The sequence below is a fragment of the Coturnix japonica genome, chromosome 38, assembly GCF_054131305.1.
Source record: "Coturnix japonica strain WE chromosome 38, WE-NBRP24, whole genome shotgun sequence".
Classification (NCBI taxonomy): Eukaryota; Metazoa; Chordata; class Aves; order Galliformes; family Phasianidae; genus Coturnix; species Coturnix japonica.
The window spans coordinates 5272396-5290142 of NC_140700.1; the positions used below are offsets into that span (position 1 = coordinate 5272396).

At 52.7% G+C, this 17747-nt stretch overlaps 1 long non-coding RNA gene across 1 annotated transcript; it reads left to right on the forward strand.

The window, feature by feature from the left end:
- The first annotated feature begins 9933 nt into the window (after nt 1-9933).
- LOC146754811 (uncharacterized) lies at nt 9934-10984 on the forward strand. Its single transcript, XR_014938814.1, has 3 exons — nt 9934-10059; nt 10219-10397; nt 10859-10984. It is a non-coding gene; the product is annotated as an uncharacterized LOC146754811 (long non-coding RNA).
- The last annotated feature ends 6763 nt before the right edge of the window (nt 10985-17747 follow it).

Here is a 17747-nt window from a genome sequence, read left to right on the forward strand (position 1 = left end):
CTCTCTTGTTCCTCCTTGAGTTGCAACCGAATAAGTGGAGCACAGTTAGCTGGCTGTGAGCATCAGGGTGTGCCTGGGTGCAGTGGGGTGCATGGGGCAGGTGGGGGAGGGAGCCCCATAGCATAGTGCTGGGCATAGGCAGAGAATGGAGCACCAAACAAAGCCACCACCATGAGCAAACCCCTCTGGTGGGCTCTCCCTGGGGTGTTGAGATCTCCCAGCTGCTCCTATGATGGAAAACAACCCAAATGCTTTCCTTCCTGAGGACAAGCCACTGAAACTCAGAGCATCACCATGGCTGTAAATGGCTGCAAACTCGGGGGGCTGAGGAAGCAGTGATTTATATGTATGGTTGGGATTTTATTTGCATTTTAAATCACACTCTTCGGCTAAACTAATGGACCCCCTATTTATAGATGACTTCAACATAAAGTGACTGCTAATTACTACAATTAATATAGCGTTAAAGGCTCGCCAGCCAACTCCACTGCAACTTGTATCGCCTACTCATTTTCAATTAAGGCACAGTGACAAGTAAAATACGCAGTTATTAAGAGCAGAGCCCCGTTGTGTAATTACATTTTTCTAAGGTCATTTATCTCCTGCAATATACACTTATGTGCCCAGTGGCTGCAGTGGGGCACTTTGGAGGGGCAGCCCATGGGAGGGATGGTGGTAACATCAGGGATAGCCAGTGAGGTGAGATTCTTTCCATTGTGCCCTCAGTCTGTGGATGCACATCCTATGGATTCCCATCCAAGGCTGTGCTCACTGTAATATGAAAACCCTGCATCTACTTGAATCAAGGGACAAAGGGGGGACAGCTGCTCTGTAAAGCAAAAGGCAAATGAAATAAAGAGAAGCAGGTATAAGGAGAGGCTCAACTGCAAGTAACAAACACCTGGAACAGAGAAGGAACATCAGCTCCCAAACGCCTGCAGCAGCAGCTGGTGAAATCATGCGCAAAACACGGCAGCGTTAGGGCACGCGTGGGGACAAGGTGTAGTGCTGTGATTGTAATGAAGACAGACATGGGCCTTTAACACATTCAAGCTGATGCTCTGATTGACTGACTGAGAGTCTGTGCTGGTGAAGCAGCTGAAGTCCATCCACTCCTCCAGGGCTTGGGCACCCAGCGTGGCCCTGCGCACTGAGCAGCACTAAACCTGCAGGTCCTTGAGTGCCTGCTGACCAGGTACAAGGGCTGAAGGTGTTTGAGGAGCTCTGTGCAGGGGTTTCCTCGGTGAGAGCAGAGTCCCTGCACAGGCAGCAGCACCTGCACAGGGTGTAGCAGCCCATGGGTTGTAACACCCTACACCAGCACCCAGCAGTGCCCCGATGGCAGCAGCAATGCAGAGTGAGGTGTGATGAGGTGCCTCTTCCATCCCCTCCCTCCTGGCTCTTTCCCTTCTCCTTGCTTTGTGGTTATGAATGAGGTTTACTCAGATTTAAGGTTCTTCTGGGGAGGTTTCTAGGAAGAGATGCCTTCTGCCCACTAAATTACCAGCTCTGCTCTCTCTGCTCACCCCAGAGATCAGATCCGTGCCTCGACTGCCATGAAACCTTCCCAGCATTGAAGGCTGAAAGAGACGAATGAGCAATTTGCCAAGAAATTATCCTCTGGGTTCCCTCCTCTCTCCACTCTGCTTAATTGGGTGAGCTCAGGGTGGCTTTAATTGCCGTGTGCAATGCACAACTTCAACCCCTCCTCTGAGTTTTTGTCTCCAGCCTTTCTCCTTTCCTCCTCCTCCCCGTCCTTCCCAGCACCATTTATCTTCCCCCTCCTACAGCACCTCCCCTTCATTTTTCCCCAGTCTCTTTTGGAAATGGTGACACGCTGAAGCACAAAGCCTGGAGGAGGCTCCTTTATCCCTGTTCCTGCTCCTTGTTTCCATGGGGTTGGAGACCACACTGGGTCCGTGGTCATCCTGTTTGAATACAGCAGCTGTGGTGTGAACCTTGCACCCCATCCCAGAGTTAGCATTTCTGGGTTCTATTATCAGTGCTGTGAATCACAAGCAGGGTGATGGGCTCCCAAAGGGGCACCTGGTACCCAAGGGTGGTCCCACAAATGGCCCCACCTCCACCTGGCTTAGGGTATTCCATCCATTGCCAATGTCTCCCTCCTCTCTCCCCCATTCCAGAAGAGCCCTGTGGTGCATTTCACATCAGTGGCTGAATTTTATTTCCATGTCTCATGAAAACACGAGAGAATACATAAGCCCAGCCCTCTCCTTGGCCAGCAATGACAGATTTGTGGCTCTGTTGTGGTCCCCAAGGACACAGCACAGGCACGCACAGAGCTATGATGAATGAGGGATAATTTAAAATGGCACCCGCCGTCCAAATTCTGTTTGTAATAAATACATGAACCAGTTAAAAATAAATTGATTAGCCAAGGATATCCTCTTAACACTCTTTAAACTCTAACATCTGTTTGTAATAAATAATTCAGGCGGTAGGTATTAATGAGGAGGCCAGGCACTCCAGGAGGGGAGGCTGCTCAGAAGCTTTGCAGGGATGCAGCGCTGGCAAGAAGCATGAGATGGAGAAGCCCAGTCCTGCACACAGACCATTGCATAGTGGAGAAGCTGCAGAATGATGTGCATGCAAGGGCTGAGCTGGGGGTGCACCATCCAGCTGCATGCTCACACCCTGTGCATGGTGGAACTGGCAGACTTGCTGTGTTCCCATAAGTTTAGCTGCATGTGCAGCCAAATGTAGACAATGACACTATGGACCTGTTGCAAGTGGTGCGTGCACACTGTGACCTTTATGACCATTTGCTGAATGCATGTTGTGATCCTATGCATGAAGGGTGGAGTGCCATCCATGCACACGTGTGCATTCTGTGTATCAGCATCCCAGGGAGGATGGAGCTGGGTGCATTGCCTGGGCTCGGGCAGCAGATCTGGCTGTCACAGACTGATAATTGTTGGGTTTCTCCTTTTTTAATCAGTGCTAACAGCTGCTGTGCCCAATCCATGAGGGGCTGCTTCTGGCACTTGTACTGAGCCATCAAGCTCAGGATTTTCTCCCTGCTCAGATGCCGGAGCCAGCTGGAGTCAGACCAGAACTGAGGGTAAGTAATGAGCCTTGGGGACATGGGGGCCACCCGGCAGCTCTGGGTGGGGAATGGGGACAAGGGATGTGTCTGCTGGTACCCGGCCAGGCTGCTTGTGGTCCTCCAGCAGCATCGCTCTGTCTGCTAAGAGTGCAGATCCTCCAGCATGGATACACCAAGAGGGGCTGTCCAGCTCCCAGCGGAGCCAGTTCTGAACTCATCCTGCAGGTAGGAATGGGACTCTGCAGGAGATGAATACCAAAGCACCAGCCCAGGTGAGGAGCCGTGCATGGGAGGGCAGTGATGGGGTGTCTGGCACAGTCCTTCCTGCTGCAGCTCTGTCAGGGAGGTGATCAGAGGGACTGTGAGCACAGGAGGGGATTGGATGTGTGTGGTTGTCATCTCGTGTCTCCAGCTGCAAGGACAGTCCCTAACTCAGCTCCAAGTCTGTACCTGTGAGCACCGCTCCCTGCTGCTCCATCCTCTGCTGAAACAGCTCACAGTGCACCTGAGGCCACGCTGAGGTGCTCTTCCCATTAATCACCCCCTCCGATTGGTGTCTGCTGAGGAATTAAACCCATTTGTCACTGCTGCTCTGTTCCCACCCACCCCTATCCTAGCGCTCTTGCCTTGCAGAGCTGGCAGCTCGTGGCTGCCCCAACACTGTGCCTTCATGACCTGGGGCACCACGGGGCCGGTCCTGTTTCCATCAGCTCACAGAGATCCCAGGTGTGCCCGGATGGACCCTCTCGATCACTTCTCTGCAGCTCCATCACAAGTTGGGGCTTCTCTGACATGGCTGCAGGTGGGGCTCACAGGTACCAGAGCCCCAGTGAAACATCCCCCCTGGGGAGAACCCATTTACTCCACCAAAAAGCAAAGCCTCTACCATCCTCCCTTTCCCAAAACGACCAGCAGCATTTTGGCCGAGTTGCTCTGAGCAGCTCAGCTCCTTGTGGCACCAGGAATGCTGCTGGAAGAGCAACAGGTTCATCCCAACCCTCCTCCATCCCCAGCACAGCTCTGCCTCGACACGCTCCCTAAAACTCGCTCTGGCTGCCAGCACAGCCCCTGGGAGCATTCCCCTGGCAGCAAGCAGGAGCTGCTCATTAATTAGCCTCCCTTTCCTCCCGAGCATCCCCTGCAATAACACGCAGCTCCTGCTTTTTAACTACCTACAAGTAATCACTCAGCCTCCAATAAAGAGAGAAGGAACAAGCCCCTGGTTGTGCTGTTAGCAATCATTTTCCTGGCTGTTAACCTGCTCCTGTACTCTTGCTGAGTAGCCCCAGTTGTGATGGGGAAGGACAGCAGCACCAACCCTACCACCCTCAGCCCCACTCTTACAGGGTGCTGTGCCTGTCCCAGCCTCTCCTGCTTGCCCCCTGTGCTGGTTTAAGTGCATGGAGGAGGTACCCCTGTAGTGCAAGCCTTCCCCTGCCGGGTGTTTATCTGTGTTCTGGCAGTTAGCTTGGAGAATAATAAATCCTTGTGGCTCTTTGTGGCTGTAGGAAGTTTGGGATTTAAGTGAAGGCAGCTGCAGGAATGGCTGCAGGGAAAGGCATAGAGGGCAAGATAGGGAAAGGGGGAATAGGGGAAAGGCTACAATGTGCAAGAAAACAGGAGAAAATGTGAATGACCATAACTGGGGGGTTTGTGTTCATCCTAACAGCCCCGTGTCAGCCTTGGGAAGGCAGGCTCTGCCCCTCAACTCCTTCCAGCAGCACTGAAATACGGTCCTGTCTGAGACGTCAGCCTCGCTGGGCTGTTCCTGAGGAGCTGCCTGTTTTCTTCTCTTGTTGCCCGTAAATCCCCAACACACTTAAAGCCTTTCTGCTGATAGGGAGCCTAACGCTGAGCCCTGAATAAACCTGCTGAAACTCTCTGGCTTAGCATGCCGAATGTAATGTTCTTAGCCAGCCTCATCATGGCAAATCTCCATATTTCTCAGGGATAAACACTCACCTCTCCTCCCTCTGTCTTTTGCTTTATGACCGAGTTCCCACTGTAATTGCTGCAGGGATGCCCCCGTTCCCTGCTCCTTGCCAGGATGACGATGCTGTCTGCTCCCCAGCCCCTGTCTCAGTGCAGTGCATGAATGGGTGAGGGAGGAAAGAGGTTGGGGAGCTGATGGGAGGAGGAGAGAGTCAGTCAGAGATGGTTCCTAAGGCACCGGGGGGAAATGAGGATGTAGATCACCAGAATTGGCTGGGGACAGGCTATAAAACAAAAATAAAAAGGTATTATAATTTATGATGCACAGTAAAAATATCCTAGGAACTGGGTTATGAAGAATAATTCATTCTCTCGCCAACTCCACGTATTTTTAAAGATGATAAATGGCATTATGTGTCTTGTTGGTATCTGTGAGGGCTGGAACATCCAGCCCTGTCCATGCACACAGTAACCCCCACCATGCAACACTGCAGGAGCCCAGCATCCTCTTGGCTCTACAGATGCAGATCCTCCTGCCCATCTCAAGCAGCTTTTGCCCTCTACCTGGTGCCTGGGCACCTCTGGATGCTGCGACAGAGCTGGAGAGAGGAACCCCTGGATTGCAGTTCCATGCAGGGTGTGTGGCTCAGGGGAATGGGAGAGATTCCTTTAGGGATGGAGCAGTGTGGGTGCACGCTGGGCTGACCCCTTGTGCTGGCCCTGCTGGAGGAGCTGGGCTTCACCCAGCTGAGTGCTGCAGAACGCTGTATAAATGGGGATTAGTTGTTCACAAGGTGGATTTGAAGAGTTAGGAAAGGAGAATGGAGCCAAAACTTTCTTTAAACCTGCACAGAGCTTTGGCATCTTTTCCCTCCCCTCTACACAAAGCCAGCCCGCTGGGTTTCTTCTTTGATGAGAGCCCTTGATGCCTCCGTGCCTCCAGGCACTGAATAAAAGGCTTTAATTACCCACTGCCAGGCACGACAGTGCTGCTGACAGCAGGGAGATGCCTCCTGCCCACACCTCGGGAAGAAAAAGCGGATCCGCCGCTCCCTGTTCGTGTGCTCATCCAGCCCATGGGCAGAGTGAAGGTTTTGCTCCCAGGGAAGGATGCTTACCTTCACACTGCATCGCCTCCTGCATCCCCATGGGTGGGTTTGGGGAAGGACAAAGTGTGATGGAGCATTCACCTTGGGGTTACATCACCCCAGAGCCTGGGCTTAAGGAACTGTGAGTTGTGTGTGGCAGTGAATACACCAGGGCTTGGGGACCCCCATCTATCACCAATATTTGCATTAAGAGTGAGATAACAAGCCTGAATTTTGTTACTTCGGCCAAGTGCTGCAAAGGGCACCAGCTGTGAGCTGCCAGCTGGTCAATCACACCCATTGGATGGGCAGCAAGGTGAGTATTGGTGGTGATTGGGAGCTCCAGCTCCAGCCCTGCTGTGGTCCCACCCTCACAGGCTGAGTGAAGGCATCTGCTCCAAGCAGCCAATCCTACAGGGAACCTGCTGCTTCCCAGCACCTGCTCCCTGCCCAGTCCCCTCCTCTGCATATACAAAAACCTATTAAGCACAGACAAGCCTCAAGTATTCCCCAAATGAGTCATTAACCAGGTCCTGGTAACAGGTGTTCCTTTAAAAAGCCCTCTGAAGCCTTCAGAAACAAGGGGAGCGGGAGTGCTTGGCTTTCATCACGCACCAAAAGCAGATTTCTTTTCGCAGCAGGATGGCAGGCTGCCGCGGCCGATAAAAGCACGCGGTGCGTTCAGCCCCAGCTGCAGCGGGACCGCGTGCCCAGCGCTGCCTTCCCCACTTGTAATTTCTTAATCTGGTTTGGAATCTTTTATTACTCCCGGCTCTCATCTGCTTTTTGTTCGCTCGTTGCCTCCTCCCTTCTTGCTCCAATTAAATTATGAGCTGCAGCCGATTGCTTTCAGCCGGGGCTGCTCCACCTTCTGCTCTCGGGCGGCGGGGCTGAATGCTCAGAGCATCCGGGCCGCGGTCCCTTATAGGGACGCTCTTTGCATGCATTTAAAGCCAGGAGCGCTGTGGATCCCAGTACCTGCTCCTCTGGGTGCCAGCACACACTTATGGGAGCACCATGGGCTGAGCGGTGCTGGCACTGAGCGCACATTGCAGCAATGCCTGAGAAATCACTGCTGTGAGGACGGGGTTAGGAAGAGCAGGTGAGTGAGTTACTCGAGCAGATTTGAGGGGTTCACCCCTCTGCAAGGAGCTGGTGGAACCGAGCTGTGCCCTGAGCCAATTGAGGCTGTGCCGGACCCGTGGGAGCTGCCCCCTCCCAGCCCTGCTGCTCGCAGCTCAGCTTTGTTTCCACTTGGCTTCTCTCTTTGTTTACGTGCACGTCGATGTACCCATCGATTTATTGACAGCCGTGCATCGCTCACAGCCCTGCTTGCTCCGGCTGCATGGAGCGCAATGTTCCCATGCAGCTGATGCTGGAGGAGCCCTTGCGAGCACCTCTGCAACGTCTCCTTCCTCCCCTCACTACCCTGGGGTGCAGCCCATGGGGGCTGATTTAAAAACCACAGGGCTGGAAGCTTTGGAAGTTATTAAGGAGTCACCCAAACCCACCCATCTCCTGCAGCACATCAGCCAGTGCCTGACCCAGCTCTGGGTGCTCCCTCCCAGGGGCTGTGGAGGATCTCAGGTGCGTGGAGAGCAGCTGAACTCCATGTTTACAGCAGCAGAAAGAGGTAGGAGGATTTTGTGCTGAGCTGGTTGGTTTGGGGAAGAGATTGCATCTCTGCAACCTGGGCAGCAATAAAAGGGGTGCAGCTGCTATCTGGAAACAAACACACAGAGGTTATAGGGGAAAATTCTACAGTTAGATGAAATTAAGTGTTAACTTAAGGAATGAGAGGAGGGCGGGCAGTGAGGATGCTTGGCAGCTGAGCGCCCACCCCTTCCCACCTCCTGATGGCTTCGTGGCCACAGGGATGTGAGCACATGATTTCACTGTGCTGCCACAAAATAGAACTGGTGTTAAAGGGAGAGAGGGGATCATCTCAGGGTGGGAGCAGGTCCTCTCAGTGATGGTTAAAGGGGAGTGAATAGCAAACAGAGGTGGTGTGTATTTGGCAAGACAAACGGCACCCAGAAAATATGCTCCTTGCAAAGTTTGTGGGGATAAAAATGATTTAAAGCAGCACTGTCAAGATAAAAATCATATCTATTCAAGGAAAACTCCTCACAAGTGTTATTAATAGTCCCCAAGATTGTTACACTTGCAAGCGCCTTGAAATATTACATTTGCTTTTTGCTGCTGCCCAGTTTAACTTGTGCAGGGCTCTCAGCCAAAGGGCACAACAAGGAGCCAGGCTACAGGGCTGCACAAAGCCTGGCTGCACTCCTCAGCATCCATGGAGGCAGCATTTCCAGGTGCATTTCTCCACCCCATGCTCGGAATGGGAGCATCGTCCTGCACTGCTGTTGTGCTGAAGGCAGGAGGGAGCAGTTGGTGCTGCTCTGCACTGAGCTCGTGTTTGCGCCCCATAACCAGAGGCGTGATCAGGTGAGGCTTCAGCAGCGCTGCCTTGCATGTGTCCCTTGGGAAGCTTTGACGGTGAGATTAAAGGCTTCTGTGGCATCACAGACCTCCTCCCTGGGTGTTTAATTACAGGCTGTAATCCACTTGTCTCCTAATCTTCTCTTCACTCACATCAAGGCACCACTGGTCCCCATGGATAGGGCTATTTCCATCGAGAGATACTGCTTTGGAATGAAGTTTCCTTCCTTTCCTTTTCCCTTTCCCTTCCTCTCCCCCTTCCTCTTCCTCTTTTACCCTTTTACCCTTCCCTCTTTCCTCCTCCTCAACCCATCCTCAGGGTTAGGAGGGAACATCCATCTCACCCTGCTCAATCCCTCTGCCCATCCTCAACCTCCATAGCTTTGCTATTTCTTTCCTCCCCTTTTGCTTTGCAGCCCCCCATCCACTTCTCTTGCTCTCTCTGGGCTCTTTCCAAGCACTTGATATCTTTCAGCCTCATGAAGATTCATTTCTCTGCCTGGCCTGCAGGTACATTGGGAAGAATGGGGCTGCTGCTGTATTTTAAGCCGCCTGGTTTGAAAGCTGTGAAAGCAGAACGGAGGATTTAATGGCACGTTAAATATACGGCTGATTGTTAGGTCCAATTCTGATTCCAAGGCAAATATGGCCCTGGGAATTAAGGATGAAGATGAGTTTCACTACGAGGTAAATAAAAATTAGCTGATGTTGGTATAAATATACCTGCATATTAGAAACAGGAACGCGGCTTTGAAATACGCTCAATTAGAGAAGTGAGAGATGTTTGGTGCTTTTCTTTTTTATTATTAAAACCTTCATAAACATGGCAAAATTTCAATGCCTTACAAACAATAAAACCACCCCCTTCTCCAGCGCTGCCTCTGGAGCTTCACGGCTGCTGAGTGCTCCTCGCCTACCTCAAAAGCACAGCCACAAACTGCAGCATTACCCCCGTAGGGGGTGGCTGGGACCCCTGTCCATGGGGTGGTGACAAGGAGTGATGTCCCCAGGGCTGGTGGCTGGTCCCGTTGGGTCTTTTAACCTTTGGCTTTGGGAATGTTGGCTCTTGAAGTGATTGAGGGAGACCTGCCTCAGCTTTTGGTATCGCAGTGGGAGCTGAGTCCTCCAAATGTGGTGCTGGGTTTTGGTTCAAGGTTCAGGGGGTGTCGCTGAAAGTGCTCAGTCCTCTCCATAAGAAATCCCTAATATGAAGCAGGAGGGAGGGAGAGAAAAAGAGCCTGCTTGAAGCGAGGGTCACCTCTAATGGTTACAGAAATTTCTGCAAACACAAAACAACAAAGAAGCGAAACGCGGGGATAATTAAGGATGTAATTGTACACGGGCAACTGCTTAATTAAGCTTTTCCGCTTTAAACCTGACAGGATCCAAAGGGCGGCTGCCCATCTGTAGGGCCATCTGTGGTGCCGGCGGGGCGGGTGATGGAGCAGGAAGAGTCTGGAGGTGATGGTTGGACCATGGAGCTGCCCCAGCTCCCAGCCCTGCAGCACCCTTCGATGGAGCTGGGTGGTGAGAACAAGCAGAGAGAAAACGCTGCTGAGCAGGAGAAAATGGGAGGGGGGCACCAAACCCAACCCCCTTCTTTTGCATATTCAAATGAAGTCGTAATGTTGCTAGGGACTTGATTCAGCTTGAAAACATGTTGTTTGTATTGATTTATCCCCACAGCCCTCAAGACTTCTTGAAAACAATAAGCGTTGACGCTGCCAAAGCTGGAGCTCAGTGTTGGTGCTGCATAATGAAAATGGCACGTGTTGGCTCTGCTTCGCCAGTGTGGTGCACTGAAGGATGCACCCCTACAGCCTGCACCCTGTGCAGCACCTTGAGGTCACCCTGCAGCCTGCATGGTGAGTGGCCATGGCACAGCATGCCTGGAAACCCCAACCCATGCTCATGCTACCCCACTCAGAGCAGGATCTGGCTGTGGCGATGTCAGACACTGCTGCCTCTTCTCTCCCATATAGTAGTTAGATTAACTCTTTTCTTTATCCTTAACACGGCCTATAACACAGCAGAACACTTTTATAGGTCTAGGAAAATTTATGTGTCCTAGTCCAGGGCCAGGTCACACGGCTCCAGCTCACATACTCTCTGGAAGCAGCTCCCCAGGGGTGGCCCCTTTGCCCCTCGGGATGGAGGGGGTTGAGCTGCTTTCTGCAGCACAGAGGATACCCTCCATCAAGCTTCTGGGTGTTGATAAATCCCCATCCAGCAGCAGGGCAGACAGCATTTTTCCAGCTGGGGGGATATGGTTTCTTTCATCATGGCTGTTAGCAGTGAGCCCCTGTGCCTTGTCCTCATGCTTTAGGAGCCCGGCAGGAATGATGCCAGGAGCCAACCTGGGTATCACAGGGACAAAGCATCACGAGTCACCACGCTGAGCATGGAGGAGTCAGAGGGACCCAGGGAGCAATTCGATCAGGTGTCCAATGAGGTGAGTAGGAAGGAGACAGGCTGAGGCTGCAGCAGGGACACGCTGCACTGAGACAGGCCGTCAGGTTGGGTGTCTTGGCACAAGGTTTTGGGGTGGCATTTTGGAGCTGAGCTGTGCTCCAGAACTCAGCTTTAATTACACACCCTGCTCGGTGCCGTCCCAGCCCGCAGCGCTGTCGGCAGAGCCATCGCTCATCTCGCCCAGGTTCGCTGCGTCCCCCTCTTGCTCTGGCTCTTATCTCCCTGTTTATGGCTGTAAATTATTGAAGTCAGAAAGGCTGACTCAGCAACGGAGGCTGGAGGAAATTTCTCCCCATCCATCAAAGTGACGAGTCTCGCTCCCGTCTGCGCTCGGCGTGAGCCGTGTCACCTTGCGGCACGCTCACCTTTGGGCTGGCACTGGTGGTGACACACATGCCTTGTGCCTGTCCCACCCGCTCAGAACAGTGTGAGCATGACACAGGGCTGGCAGCAGGTGCCAGATCCCAGTGTGCTGTGTAGGATGCTGGGTGTGATGGATCTGGGCAGGTGATGATCCCTGGCTGTGACACGGGCCACCAGCAGTGATGGGATGGTGAGCTGGAGTCGCTGGTAAATGTGTGAATGTATCAGTCTGCACGGGGAGCTCTGCTGGAGCATCCTGCATGACTTGTTTTGGGGCTGCCCGGTGCCTGGAGGTACCCATTGGAGTACCTCCAATTGGAGGTGCTTGGAGGTACCCATTAGCCTGCAGAGATACGGCTTGTCCCCAGCCCACTCTGCCACCCACCCCAGTGGCCTCCCCATCCCCACGGTGGCTGAGCACCCAGGGAGGGGAAAGCTTTGTTTGTGTGTTTATCCCTCATTAATTTATCGAAGTGGCACGGGAACCTGCTAATGAAGTCTCGAAGATGGATTATGGCTGGGTTGTGTTACATGGGGCTTGTAGGATAGTTAATTACCTTGGGAAGCTAGAATGCAATGAATACTTCATAAAGCCAAAGCCAACAGTGAATTATTCATTATCCATTTATCAGGGGTGGCTATCATAAACCCTCCGGGGCCATGGGCTGTACATGGGCTCTCCTTCCTGGCTCTCAGCAGACACAGACACCAGATTTCTCCCTGGCTGAGATCCATCCCAATCTCTGAGTCATGCTGATGGAGTGAACCCTGGGGGAAAGGAGCCACGAGATGCAAAACTCACCAGACCGTGGGCAGAACGAAGGACTGGACTGCCTTTAAATACCGCTGCAGTGCATGGCTGGATGGTGATGGAGCAGCGATGGGGCTGTCACATCCTGGCTGCCGCAAGAAATAGGCTTTGCTGCCATCTACCTCTGCAGGGCTCCCCCGCAGCTGGCTCAGCTCCGTGGGGACGCTCTGCTCTGGGGGCTGCCCCACAGCTCCTGGGAGTCCCAGCACCTCCTGACTGGGGATAAAGTCTGGATGGAGTCTTGTAATGGCAGCACTTGGGCTTCTTGGTCCTCCCCTTTATCTCTGTCCTTCTGCTCTGCTTTGGTCACCTGGAGCAGCACTGAGTTCAGGCTGCCTCCCCCCCACCTCATCCTCCATCAATTTGTAGTTCTGTGTTATCCCCTGAAATCCGTGCCGATGTTCTCTGCACCTTAAGGAATATTTAACCACCTGTTAAATTATTTATCCCTCCCAGGTTCTGTGCACCCGGGGCGGCTCGAAGGGCTCCTGGAGAATTAACGAGAGCCATAAATCAAAGAGACGTTTGAGAAATTTCCCATTGCTCGTGCTGATGGCAGCCTGGCCCACAAAATGCCACTCGCAGGTTGGGAGCCGGGTGCTGCCACTTGCTGCTATTACTTGTTTAGGAGCTTGTTAGGTTTAGAAGTTAAATACACTCCAGGAAATGGATGCGATACGCCGAGGGCTGGAATTGGGTGGCTGCCACCCTCTAACGCTGCTGCTCACAGTGGGGGTTTTCAGGCTGTGCAAAGCACTGACATGCAGTCAGTCTGAGGGTGACAGCAGCTGAGAGATGCTCGTGGGTGGCTGTGCTGTGGGACAAGGGGACAGCAGCTTTCCTGGCTGCAATGTATTTGGGTCTGAGTGGATCTGGAGGTCGGTGCTTGCTCCTGCAGTTCCCAAACCACAGCTGGGGCCAGAGGTGACGGTGAGATCTCCTGCTTCTTTTCCAGTGCATGGGTGAAGGACAGTGCAGAGCAGGTGATGGTGCTCTCCTGGTGCTCCCCAAAGGAGGCTTTATCCAATCCAAGATTAAAGCAACAAGCTTGTTTCAGAGGGAGCTTGAAGCACCATTGCCTGCTTGTACTTTTCTTCTGCATTAGGGTGGCACAAGGAGCAGTGCCAGTAATGAGGATGTGTATCCATCACTGAGGATGTGATTTGGGCTCACTGCAGTCCAACCTTTATGCTCCTACTGCAACATCTTGGTGAGGCTTTGCTTGGTTCGATTTCCTCCCTTAGCTCTCATACCCACCATAAGGTGCATTGTGTGCATGGGACAAGCCCTGCAGCATCAGGACACCCTCAGACCAAGGTGGATTTCTGGAGAGAGGACCAACCCCAGCCCCACTTTTCCCAATGAACTGGACCACTGGGCTCCCCACGCTGCAGACACCCAAGGGAGGGGTTTCCTCCCACCCTGAGCACTTTACATCCTGCCTGCTTCCCGCTGCTCCTTCCCCATAGAAATGTGAGTTTCAGTGCATCACGTCTGCCCAGCAGGCAGCGAGCCCACAGCAGCCAGTGGAGAGCTGGGGAAAGCACGAAGTAATAGAGGTATTTATTAAAGGAGGGAGGAAATTTATATGCCATTTCTGCTTCTTCAGCTCTCAGTCATTGCCAAGGGGAGAGGAGGAGTGGGCAGCCTGTGCAGGAAATAGCCAGGAGTCTGTTTTCTGCCCATTTGTCAGTCTGATGAACAAGAAAAATATAGACGGCCTTGATAAAGGGGAAATAAAGAGTCTGAGGGAGGCTGGCGTGTGTCTGCAGGGCTGCACAAAGCTGGGAGCAGCCCCAGATCCATGGGGAAGGCATTCTGCAGGGGGACTGGTGCCATCCCATGGGGTCAGGCAGAAAGGGAGCCCAGGGTGGGGATGGGGATGGTGATGGAGATGAGGAAGGGGATGGAGATGAAGAAGGGGATAGGGATGGGGCTGAGACTGGGGATGACAGTGAGGATGAGAATGGGGATGAGGATGAGGATGGAGATGGGGGTTGTGTTGGTGCCTGGAGCTGTCACTGTGAAGCTGACATTGCCTCTTGGCAGAGCTGAGCCAGCCCCCCCTGCCTGTTAGCTTATCTGAAGTGCCTGGCATCTACCAGAGAAAAGCACTAGGGAGTAAAAAACCCACCAAGTATTAAGTGCTAATAATTCCCTGCTTTTATTTGCAGTTATCCACCTACATGAAAGAGGCTGGATTTTTTGCTGACACTTTCTTGCTGGCAATTGAATGCTGCCTGAATCATCCATCCAGGGCCATTTGTTCATAAAAGTAAGGAATTGCTGCTTGAATCCTTTTATTGCTGCTAACGTGACACATGCAGCAGCGATGGATCAGGAGAAGCTTCATGCAGGCGGGGATGTCCATGCAGGTGTGCAGCAGCAGTGTGGGTGCTCGTGCACCTCCTTTGGGCTCAGGCCTGGGAAGGAGAGGCTGCAGGGCCATACACAAGCAGGAGAGGATCTGGATCTTACCAAGCTCCACTATCTGCAGCTATTCCAAAAGGAAGGGGGGGACTTTTATTCTTACTGCCCCCAGAGCTGCTGGCTCGTCTAAAGGAGCTGCTTTCCTCTGGCAGGGACAAATGGATGAGGCTGCACCCTCTGACATCCCAGCTGCTGCTTTTGCACTTTGATGTGATAAATCCATCCTGGGAGGAACCCGAGTCAGCCCTTGGGCAGGATGGGGCTGGGATGGGTCCTGCTCTCACACCCCACAGCCTCACGTCTGTCCTCACCGCTGCTGGAGCGAGGATGCCTCTGAATTAGGGATGTTATTAACTACGAGCTGCTTTTCCCCTGGCTGCTGCTTGCAGAAATGATAACTGATTTCAAATGAATTGAGCCAATTACTGCAGTTTTCCTAAAACAGATGACTGCAATACTCCGGTAAGGAGGAGCAATCCCAGCTGCAGCACGGATAAGAGTTAAGATGCTGAAATGCCCTTTGGGCCCAAATTTCCAGCTGTCACAGTTTCCTGGTCTATGTCTGGCTGCTTCTCTCAACCGTGTGTGGGTTCAGGCAGCAGCAGCCAAGGGCTGCAGGAGGTGTCTGCTCTGCAAGCAATTATTTGCTATCAGTGAAAGAGACTGCAACGACCCTTGCTGTCTGCAAGCAAGCAGGGCCTGAAAGTGTCAATGCATCTATGGAAAAGGAGAAAGAAAGAACTCCTGAGTGATTCTGGATGGGGTTGGGGCTGTCAGCTCCCTGGGACACGAGTGGGGGGAGCTCCTGCCCCTGCTGTTTAACCAAGTGCTGATTCATGGCTTTGCCAGCCCAGTGTGCTGGTTTCAGATACCATCTGCACATGAGCTTCATCAAAGGACAAAAAACCTGCCCCTGGATGCCTTGTCCTTGTAATGGGAGGCACTTTAGTGAAAAGGAAACCTAATGAAGATGAATTAAGCTGAACTGCGTGAAAATAAGGGATCTTGATATCAGCTTCCCATTTGTCTGCCTTCCCAAATCCTCAGCAATACTTATATCAGCAAACCACAGTCCCAGCATGAGGAAGACCCCATCCCATAGGATGCTCCCACTGCTGCTCTGTCCCATGCTTGGAGTTGCCCCCAGTTCTATGGGACCTTTGCTGGACTCTCAGACCTCAGGATGGTCCCCATCCATACAACCCATGCACAACCTCTGCAGTTCAGGCTGGGTGAGCTGCTGCACCATCAGTTAGTGCTAACCCCCTCAGGGCAATGCATGCAAGTGTACCATTGTGTCATGCTGCCATCTGAGCAGCAAAAGTACACAGATACACATCCAAACTGATCTGAAACACTGGGTCAGGAATGTGGGCTCCAGCTGCTTCTCCTTATAATCCCCTCTTAAGTGTTACATCTTCTGATTGTTTTTGTCAGCTCCGTAAATTTAATAACTGAACTAACCATCTTCTCCTATTGCTCGCATATAAATAAGTGCTGGATCGATAACGAACATCTTTAAGAGCCCCTGGATCTGATGAATGAGAGGAGTCTGCCCGAGGGAAAATGATGAGTTCACACCTCCAACGGTGTTTAAAACAAAGTGTGGGGAGGGAAAAGTGGAGCACCCTCACCGAGATGATTTCAGCCACTGAGAGATTGGATCCACGAGGGCTACAGGGGAGGCTTTGCTTTCTTGGGGCAGGCTGTGTGGTTGCTGCACAAATTGCCATCCCATGGGGGAAGCAGAGCTGCAGGTTGGATGCTGGGAGGGTCTGCAGGGATTTGCTGAAGGAGAGATGAGTGGTGGGCTGGGTGGACCAAAGAGATACAGCTATTCCTCAGATCTCCCACTGCAAAGTGTCCCTGGGGCTGCAGGGATGGGCCACGTGCTCGTGACCTCTGCTGGCTTTGCAGTGTTTGAAGAGAAAACAGAACTACGAAACAAAAACCCAACTTTTTGCAAAGCTTTTGCCCATCTGGCAAAGCAGCTGGTGGGGAGGCATCGCTGCAAGCATCTGCTGCTGCCCGGCCAGCTGCAGCACCACGAGCACAGCCACTGCAGGGAGATCCATTCCTTCCTCTTCTGCACACCCTCAGAGCAGCACAGCAATGTCCCTGCTCCATGGGCTGCTCCCTGACACAGAGAGGAGGTTTCTGTGCCTTGGAGTTGGGAGAAGGAAAGGGCTGAGAAAGATAGAGACTTCAAAGGATGCGAGCAAATATTTACAGGTTCCAAGACAAAAATATATATATCTACAGTGTTGTCTTGGGGATACGGGGCGTCGGGCTTTGGAGCAGAGCCCTCTCACAGCTCCATTTGTTATATTGATTTATAAAGACTGCGGGTATCGATCGCTGCCAGCGGTGCCGTCAGTGGGATGTGCAGCCCCGCAGGGATGGATCCTCTGGTGCTGGGATGGGGCAGCTGGGAGCATCGTGGGGACAGATTCATGCTGCTGGGGTCTGCAGTGCTGCTGTCTTTGTATGCTTGCTTTTGGAAATGAGACACTCCCTTGGGCACCCGGGGGAGGGGGAAGAGGATGCTAAGAGGGAAGCAAGGAGGAGAATATTCAGGTTTGGGCTTTCCCACTGCTGTTACAGCTGGAGAAGGGATCTGGCTGGGTTTTGGTGCTGCAGAGGTGCTATAGAGGGTGAAGAACATGGGATGGATGTGGTGCCCCAGTGGCAGAAGTATCTACTCTGCTTGCTGCCCACCCTGCAGCTCTGCATGTGCATGTGGGAACCTCGAGAAAGGTGTTTGCACACACACACCCTGCGTCAGAGACTCAGTGGTACAAAGGGACTCCCCCCACTCCCCATAACAACCTCGGGTTGCTCTTTCCCCCTTCCCATGCTCTTGTGCCAAGATCAGCTTAGCACAATGATGATGTGCAGGGTGTGTAGTGCTCAGGGCTGTGGGAGAGCTCAGAGGGCCACGTTGGCACCAGGGAGACAACACAGGTGGGGACAAGGGAAGGAGCAGCAGCACACACAGCTGCTTTGCCAGGCAGGAGCACACAGGACAGCAGGGGAGGGCTTCAGTGCACAGGGGAGTGACTGAGTGGAACGTGGTTGTGGGTCTGGGGATGTCTCGGTCCCCAAGCTCGGCCGTCACCCAGTTCAAACTGTCCATGGT